The following is a 9,805-nucleotide window of genomic DNA, read 5'->3' on the forward strand; positions in this document are numbered from 1 at the left end:
TTGACCCACGACGTACACGGGAGGCTTAGACCGGTGGCGATCGGCTTGGGCCTTGGTGCGTCTACCTACAAGGAGTAGAGTCTCACGGGCTCTATTCCATGTGTGACGACACCTCTGGACGAAGGCGTGTGCGGAGGGGACCGCGACGGTTTCCAGACTGGGAAAGATAGGTGGCTGGTACCCTAAACTACACTTGAACGGAGAGAGGCCCGTGGCCGACACTGGTAACGAGTTGTGAGCGTACTCAACCCAAGAAATCAGTTGGCTCCAAGAGGAAGGGTTTTTGACGGCAATACATCGTAACACTCGCTCAAGATCTTGGTTGGCTCGTTAGTTTGACCATTTCTCTGGGGATGGAAACCCGAAGACAGACTAACTGTCGCCCCCAGTAATTTACAGAATTCACACCAAAATTTGGATACAAATTGGGGCCTCCTGTTGGAAACCACGTCTGTCGGAAGGCCATGTAAGCGAAAGAAGTGGTCTACAACAGCCACCGCTGTCTCCTTGGCGGAAGGTAATTTAGGCAAGGGAATAAAATGAACCATTTTCAAGAACCGGTCCACGACAGTCAAAACGACCTTCTTGCCCTGGGAGGGCGGGAGGGCGGTAACAAAATCTAGAGCAATGTGGGACCAGGGTCTCGAAGGAACAGACAGCGGTTGGAGTAACCCATCTGGGGAGCGATTGGAAGTCTTACCCATGGCATAAACTGAACAAGCCAAAACAAATTCCCGGATGTCACGAGCCATACCAGGCCACAAAACCGTTGCTGTGCCGAAATTTGGTTCTATTAACTCCCGGATGGCAAGCTACATTGGAGCTATGACCCCATCGAATTACGTTGGACCGAACTCCCTCTGGCACAAATAAACAATTCGTTGGGCCACCGGGCGGAGGCGTTACCCCTTCTAAGGCTGATTTGACCTTCGATTTGACCTCCCATGTGAGTGACGAGACGATGAGTCTCTCAGGAAAAATGCACTCAGGAGTAGACGGGCGTTCGGAGCGGTCAAAAACGCGAGATAAAGCATCGGGTTTGATGTTCTTGGAACCCGGGCGGTACGATAGAGTAAAATCAAAATGTCCGAAAAAAAGAGCCCACCGAGCCTGCCTAGAGTTGAGTCTTTTGGCAGATCTGATATATTCCAGATTCTTATGGTCGGTCCAAACGGTAAAAGGAGCCCCCGCTCCCTCTAACCAATGACGCCATTCCTCCAATGCAAGCTTAACTGCCAACAGTTCCCTGTTACCAATGTCGTAATTACATTCGGCTGGCGACAGACGGTGAGATAAAAACGCGCACGGATGCATCTTGTCGTCCGAGGGAGAGCGCTGGGAAAGAACCACTCCTGCCCCCACCTCTGAAGCGTCCACCTCCACCACAAACTGATGTGATGGATCAGGGGCGATGAGAATGGGAGCCGAGACAAAGCGGCTCTTGAGGTTGATAAATGCAGTTTCGGCTGCCCCAGACCACCTGAACGTCACTTTGGGGGAGGTCAACGCTGTCGGAGGCGCGGCTAGTTGGCTGAAATTACGAATAAAACGTTGATAGAAATTGGCGAACCACAGGAACCTCTGCAGGGCCTTGCGGGAATCTGGGGTTGGCCAATCTATAACAGCCTTAACCTTGTCGGGATCCATGCGCATTCCCTCGGACGAGACGATGTGTCCAAGGAACGGAACAGACTGTGCATGGAAAGCGCATTTCTCCGCCTTGACAAAGCCCATTCGCTAACAACCTCTGGAGCACTAGTTGAACGTGCTGGACATGTTCCTGGAGAGACTAAGAAAAAATCAAAATGTCATCCAGGTAGACATAAATGAACTCATCGACCATGTCTCCCAGCACGTCATTGACTAGTGCTTGGAAGACTGCTGGGGACTTGGACAGCCCGAAAGGCATGACCAAGTATTCAAAGTGCCCCCTCGGGGTGTTAAAGGCAGTCTTCCATTCATCCCCCTCTCTTATGCGGACCAAATGATAGGCATTACGTAAATCCAATTTTGTGAATATGGATGCTCCCTGCAACCTCTCAAAGGCTGAAGACATCAACGGCAAAGGATAAGTATTCTTTACCGTGATGTTGTTCAGCGGTAATCAATGCAAGGTCGCAGGGACCCATCCTTTTTACACACAAAAAAGAACCCCGCCCCCGCCGGAGAAGAAGAGGGGCGGATGAACTTGGAAGCTAGCGAATCAGAAATATATTTCTCCATGGCCTCCCTTTCTGGAATAGAAAGTGAGTAAAGCTTGCCTTTAGGCGGAGACGTACCTGGCATAAGGTCTATTGCACAGTCATAGGGACGATGAGGAGGAAGAGAAGCAGCCCTGGACTTACTGAACACTTCCTTCAGGTCGAGATACTCCTTGGGCACGTTAGACAAATTCACCACCTACTCCTGTAACACAGAACTAGACACAGAGGTACGAGCAGACACAAAACAAGAGGCATAGCACTGATTACTCCAGGCAGATACTGAACTGCGTCCCCAGTCAACCCTGGGATTATGCTTGACCAACCAGGGATGACCGAGGACGACGGGCATGAGGGGTGTGTCAGTGATGTAAAAGGTGAGAGTCTCAGTGTGATTGCCCGTGATGGTGAGTGTGACAGGGTCAGTGGTGAGAGTGATGGTGGGGAGTGTCTGTCCGTTGAAGGCGTGTACTGAAATGGGAGTGTTGAGGGGGTGCGTGGGAATCTGGAGTCTGCCCATTGCACTCTTCCCGGCAAGAGAGTTGCGGACGAGGGTTTCCTCAGTGAAGCTCCACCCAACAGTAGCCTCCTCTCTACTGCCGGGCTTGATCTTTTAGTGGACAGTTACTGAGGAAATGCCCCGCCGCACCACAGTACATACACCGTCCTTCGGTTCTTCGGCGCTCTCTCTCCTGCCGGGAAAGCCGAGCTCGACTCACCTGCATGGGCTCGGTGTCGCTGGGTGGGCTGACCGTGTCTCTCGCCGACGGTTGGACCGGCTCGGTGGGCTCTCTGACAAGGGTGCGCCGGTCTCGCCTCTCCAATCGGGAGTCCACTCGAAGTGCTAGGTCCATGAGGTCGTCAAGGCGGTGGGAAAGCTCCAGGGCGTAAATCTCTCTTTGGACACGGTCAGCCAGCCCATGCAGGAATCTGTCCCACTGCGCCTCCTCGCTCCACTTACTCTCAGCGGCCAACATGCGAAACTGGATCATGTAATCCGACACAGAGTCCTTGCCTTGGTGTAATTCTGAGAGCTGGCGGGCCGCTTCACGACCCGTGGCGGCGTGGTCAAAAACCCGTCTAAGTTCCGCTGAGAGTGCTCGGAACGAAGAGCAGCAATGATGGTCGTTCTCCCACTCCACCGTTCCCCAGACCGCTGCACGGCCAGACAGTAGGTGGATCACCAGCGCAACCTTGGCTCTCTCCGTGGCGAACGTAAGCGGCTGGAGTGAAAAGAACAGAGAACAGCGAGTCAAGAAAGGTCTGCATAACTCAGGCTCACCCGCCTATCTCTCAGGTGTGGGGATGCGTGGTTCCAGATGGTTAGGGCCGGCGGCTGGATTGGAGGAAATAGACGGCGGGCTGGGCGCAGTGGGTGATGTCAGTTGCTTGATTTGAGTCGTGAGCTCGAACACTTGCTTGACAAGTGCCTGCACGGCTCGGGCGTTGGCGGTGACATGCTCCTCCTGCCGCTCCATCCGCTGACTGTGGGCAATCAAATACTCCTGTAACTCGATCAATTTTGCTGGATCCATCTTTGGTCAGATCGTTCTGTTGTGTGCGCTGGGAAAGAACAGCAAGATCCAATTGCGAAATAATAAAGATTTATTTCTCTCAGTACGGTAGCAAGAACAGTCTTTCACAAGAAAGTCAGGTAGATCAGTCTCAGGTGGTAATGTGGCAGTGAAGCAGCGCAGTCCGTGCGGAGAGCCGGCAGACACAGATGTTCCGTGAGCAGGGAGACAAGGGCAGACGCGGTCGGGCAGAACCGGAACCGGAACCAAGGCGAAGCAATCCCACGAAGAACACGAACACACAGGAACCACAAGACACACTGCAACAATCTGACAACAGACTGAGTGAGACACAGGAATATATGGGTCCGGTAATGAGGTGCAGCAGGTGAGAGTGATCAGTGATGAGTAATCAGTGACCACGCCTCCAACAACACCACACAACACAGGCAGAAGGAGACAGTGAATTCATGAACCGTGACAATTGTACCCTAAGGACCAATTGTGTACCTTTAAAGATAGTTATACGTTTTGTTCCCCAAGGAACAAAATTATACCTCCATTGTACCTTTTTTTCTAAAAGAGGTTCCCAGTTAACACACAAGGCAGAGTAACGAATCAATGATGCTAATTTATTGAATACACTGTAAAAAAAAAAAAAAAAATAGACTTTAAAAAATGAGTTACATCTTCTATAACTAATAAAAAAAGTTTAACATTTCTTAACTTATTTTGATGAGTTAAAACAATGTAAAAACATATGTTGTCATAACTTATTGAACATATAATTTTTTACAGTGTACAGATCCATGTGTGAAAGTACAATAAAATAAATAATAAATATATTTAAATTTTACTAACATTTAAACATTACCTTATTAAAATGGTGCTTTAGAAATAATATATAATATAGTTGTTGTTTTTTTTTACTGTGCCTAAATAACAAATTTGGTTATATTAACAACTATATTAATTACATTACACACATCTGAATACCTCTTAAGCAAACTAACTCTGAATCATTCATCCATGTTAGATGTAGAACTGGGTCGCTAAAGACCTGAATATGTAAGAATGATTGAACAGTCGTGCATTTAAGATTTTTTTCAACTCTCGCTCAGCTGTTAGAAGCAAAGCGGGGGCGATTGCGCATGGTAAAAATGGATAATGTCATGAGTGATGCACGACAAAAGCTACAAAAACAACGAATATAAAGAGGTTAAACCTACGGGCACCTCTTCTGTCTGGGGATCCTTCATGCATATTGCAGACAAACATGAGAAAAACATGACCCAATCTTTAGTGGCGTCATTGGTTAGTTTGGGTGTATTTCCACAAAAAGCAAAAGATGCTGAAATATGAAAGTCTCAGGGCAGAGCTCCTGCATGCCAACAGGAAAGCCATAGCTAAAGGAGCATCCACAGACATGTGGACAGATGACTGGTCAGTTATACCTGCATCACACTGCAATATATAGATGATGCCTGTGAGTTTAATACAAGGATCATATGTACATGTGCATTTCCACTCGGGCAAAGAAAATGGCCTGAAGACAGAACTGGTGCAGCAACTAATTTGGTCTGACCCCAGATGAGATCGACAGACTGGTGTTTATCAGTATTAGCAGAGATGGTCAAATCTGTGCTAAATGCATCTGAAGACATTCAGTCCATTCTGCTTGAACGAGAAGAGATGAATATGAGTTGCATATCCAAAGACATTCTTCAGATGCTTGTCCAATTCCTGCAGTCTTGAAGAGCTCAGTGGCTCAAATGATTGTTCAATCAGCTTAGTGGCCCTCTGGAACTCCATACTGTTGACCCATTGCCAAATCTCACAGTCCCAAGATGATCCAGGACACACAGGTAAGTGTCTAATAATTACTCTTCTTATTTATTACACATTACTTGTAACTGTGCTCTAAAAAAAGGAACTACTATTATTATCCATTTAATTTATTCATTGTTTGCTATTAAGTGTTTTTGATGGATTATTCAACTAATTCTATTCTATTCTATTTAATAGGTGCATGGAACTGTTGGCTGAACAGATGGCGCACCATGAAAAGCTTGCCGTGCTGCTCTGGCCAAAATTCAAGCAGCTTCAGATGTTCCCTTCAGAAGAGAGAGAGGGAATATATGAAAGTGCACGTGGAGAGTTGGCCAGCTTCCCTAAAAGAGCTAAAACTGAGGTGAATGTCCAACAGTTGGAAGTCCAACAAAGGAAAATTCATGCCTAGTTCACACTGGCCGATTTTTGCCCCAATTTTGAGTTGCCGACAGGTTTTGCGAAATCGCCGACAAATGCCCGAGATCATCGGCAAATCGGTGCTCGTGCACGCGAGTGACAATCACGCAGTGTGAATGATCAAAGAGGCGATCAGAGAGAATCGCCGACGAGTCGCCGACGCCTGTGAGATATTTGGCATGCTAAATATCTGGACCTGTCGGCGATTCAAACTCCTGCTGTGTGAACTGCGTTCTGACTGAAAATTACATCGGCGATGAACAACAGCCAATGAACGAGTGAGATACAGGGCAGCAGGAGGTTCAGAGAGGAGTTATAGAGCAGAATATCAGTATTTTAATAGATATATTTACAATTCTATCAAACAGAAACAAAGGCCAACCATTTGCACATCCAGCCGCAGCAGCAGCACTACAAAATGCGGATGCTGAACTGGACACAGGTCTATGAACTAGAACAATATTTGAAGAACACAAATTGAAAATGATAGAGAAATTCTAATTTTTTTGAAACACAACCAAAACGTGTTTCCATCAATGGCAAAATGGCAAGAAAAATACGTTGTGTGCCTGCATCTAGTGTGAGATGTGAGTCGGGCTCATGTTGGAGAATCGACAGATCTGCCTCAGCCTTAGTATAAATGCTTCTGTTTCTGAATAGCAACATGTACAGTAACATGCAAATTAAAGCAGCCCTACTCAGAGCTGGACAGTAACTAAGTACATTTACTTGAGTACTGTACTTAAGTACACTTTTTGAGTATCTGTACTTCACTGGAGTATTATTTTTTCTGGAAACTTGCGACTTTAACTTCACTACATTTGAAAGAGAAATATCGTACTTTTTACTCCACTACATTTCTATCAAGGTCTAAAGTCGTTTCTGTAGCAGCTCTGAAAGTCGGAGGATGATTTTGTCCTTCTTTAAAAGTTTTTTTGTTGTTGTTGTTGCGGACAGTCTATCAGGAATCACTCTTGTATGGTCATATACATTTTCCAAACTTTTTTTAACACTGATCAGTTCATAGCAAAATGGACAAAGACACACTCATAGCCATACTTTGAAAGTATGTTTAAGTAAAAAAAAAAAATCAAGATTAGTTTAGTTGGCATACACTTGATGCATGTCTTATAATATATATATATATATATATATATATATATATATATATATATATATATATATATATATATATATATATATAAAAAATATAAACGTCTGGGAGAAAGAGAAGAGTAAAGTTGGGAGAACATCAGAAGTGTATCAGTGTATTGGATCTGTGCATTTGGCCTTAAAGTGACAGCAGCTTTGTAACTTATATACAAGTATTTAAATGAGTTTAAGTTAAACCATGATGGCATAATGTGCATTTATACAACTAAAATAAAATAATGCATTGGCATAAAAAAGGAAATTTGATATTTGAAAACAAATACGTCTGTACTTTTACTTGAGTAAAAAATCTGTTTTTACAACTTTCACTTGTAACTGAGTTTGACCAGTAGTACTTTTACTTTTACTCAAGTAATAGAGTTGTGTACTTTGTCCACCTCTGCCCCTACTACACCTCTAAGCACCACTTTATTAAAGATAAAGACACACACAGCTTAGAGAGCTGATGTTTGTTTTGTTTTGTTTTTGTTTGTTTGTTTTTGTTTGTTTGTTTTTTTGGGGGGGTCATATGCTACATATAGAGTCAATATACATTGACTCCATATGTAGCATTTAATATTACATTTTTTAGAGCAAAGCTTCAAGAACATTTATGTTGAATCTATATTAGCAAATGACTTGGAAGGGCAATTGAATGCACATTGATTGTACAGCACACTTCAGGATGTTTTATGTTTCTTTACTTAAGTCAGATAGCCATCATTAGGCTACATGCTTTGTTGCCAGGTTTATACTAGAACATTTATGAAATTACTAACTGCACTGTAAAAAAAAATATATATATATTTTATTTTATTATATTCCAGGTTAATAATTGCATGACTTTCACAATTACACATGCACAGCTATGACTTCTCTTGTGTCTGACTGCACTCTTGGGAAATGTTTGTACAATCTACAATATCAGGTTCATTGTGTTTACTTAAGTCAGATAGCCATCATTAGGCTACATGCTTTGTATAAAAGTTATGAAATTAATAACTGCAGTGTTTATAACGTTTTATGGTGAAATTATATTCCAGGTTAATAATTGCATTACTTTCACAATTACACAGTATGACTTCTCTTGGGTCAGACTGCACTCTTGGTACCCAGCAACATAAACAATATTGAATAATATTGAACAAAATTGAACTTAAAATCAGCTTATTTTATATAGTTAAAAAAATGTGACATTTCTGACTTGACGTGATTAGAAATTTGAATATGAATATACAAGGTCCAAGATCCCAAGCAAATGCAACACTGATCACCATCATGGTGACTTCAAAACAATTACAATTACAAACAATATTATTTCTTACAGTGACAAGGTTAAAGACAACATTGTCATGTGAATTCACAGTTAAAAAAGAGCAGTAAATGTCTGGCTGTGATAAGTGTCATTTTGCTATTGATTTACACTAATTCATAAGAAAATGCAAGTGCACACAGCATGCATTATTTTCACTCTAAATTTCTGACTGATTAATTTTATTGTAAAATAATGCTCTTTAATCCTGTAAATTCCTGGCAGTTTTTTACAGTGTGTTGTAATACCTTAATTAGGAGATTTAAACTTATTTTAAGCATTTATGTCCTAGTAGAGCCCATTATCAACTCTACAAGAAGATACGTTTTTCTTAGAGCTCCTACTTGTACCACGTGACCGCTGCAGATTAATTTAGGCATTGATGTTTTTGTTCTAGAAACTCATAATATCCAGTCCAGTCCGAATAGAATGTCACGTTCTCATCCCGAGATTATGATAATTACGATTTTTTACTGCTACTTGGTTGAAAAAATAATAAAATTATCAGTATAAGGATCAGTCAGAGCTTCTCTCTGTGAATGCAACGCCATGAGTGCCTCCTATTCCCTTGAGAGCCTAACGCGTTCTGTGCAAACACTGCTATCCCTCTGTAGAGGATAAAGCAAGAACAGAGCATACTACGAATGCAACAACAAGCACACCTAACTTTTATCTTGCATACAAACAAGCAGCTCACGAAGGCAAAAAAAACAAAGACTTTTATACTTTTGCTACTCCGCTTGTGACGTCATGGACGTTAATTGTTTGTCATGCTTCAGACATCGGTCACACTGAGGGTGATCAGTAGCCTGACGTGGTCATACTCTATTCTAGTCAGAATATGAGTCTGATGCTCCATTGGGCTGAGATTATGGGGCGTGTTTCAACCCAACCAGGAAAGACCTCAATTGGACAGACCTACAACCAATCAGAGCAACGGACCAACGCATAATGTTAGTTGTCAAATGTCAACAGAGCTCAACTGCACTGTGTTGCCAAGTCCGCGTTTTTTTCCACTGGTTGTTTTCCATGTCCGTGGGTTGAAGCGACTATTATGTGATATATAGACCCATGAATGCGAATTTTAGCAGGCAACCTTGCCAAAATAACACACATTTTACCCCCCAAACGCCATTTTTTTCTGGAGAACCCCCTCGAGAAACTGGGCTAGTAGTTGGCGCGTTTTGTTGAAAAAACTTGGCAACCCTGTCTGTGCGCGCGCTGAAATAAATGATCTTCGGCGGTGTTGTAAAAAAATTAAAAATTTTAAAGATACACAGAGTACTTACCCAACATGATCATCATTTCTGAGAGAAATGTGAAGGTGAATGCAGATACAAACAAGCTCTCCGTTTAGGAATCGAAAAAATATAATCCAA

Source organism: Pseudorasbora parva, chromosome 8, assembly GCF_024679245.1.
Source record: "Pseudorasbora parva isolate DD20220531a chromosome 8, ASM2467924v1, whole genome shotgun sequence".
NCBI classification, from domain to species: Eukaryota; Metazoa; Chordata; class Actinopteri; order Cypriniformes; family Gobionidae; genus Pseudorasbora; species Pseudorasbora parva.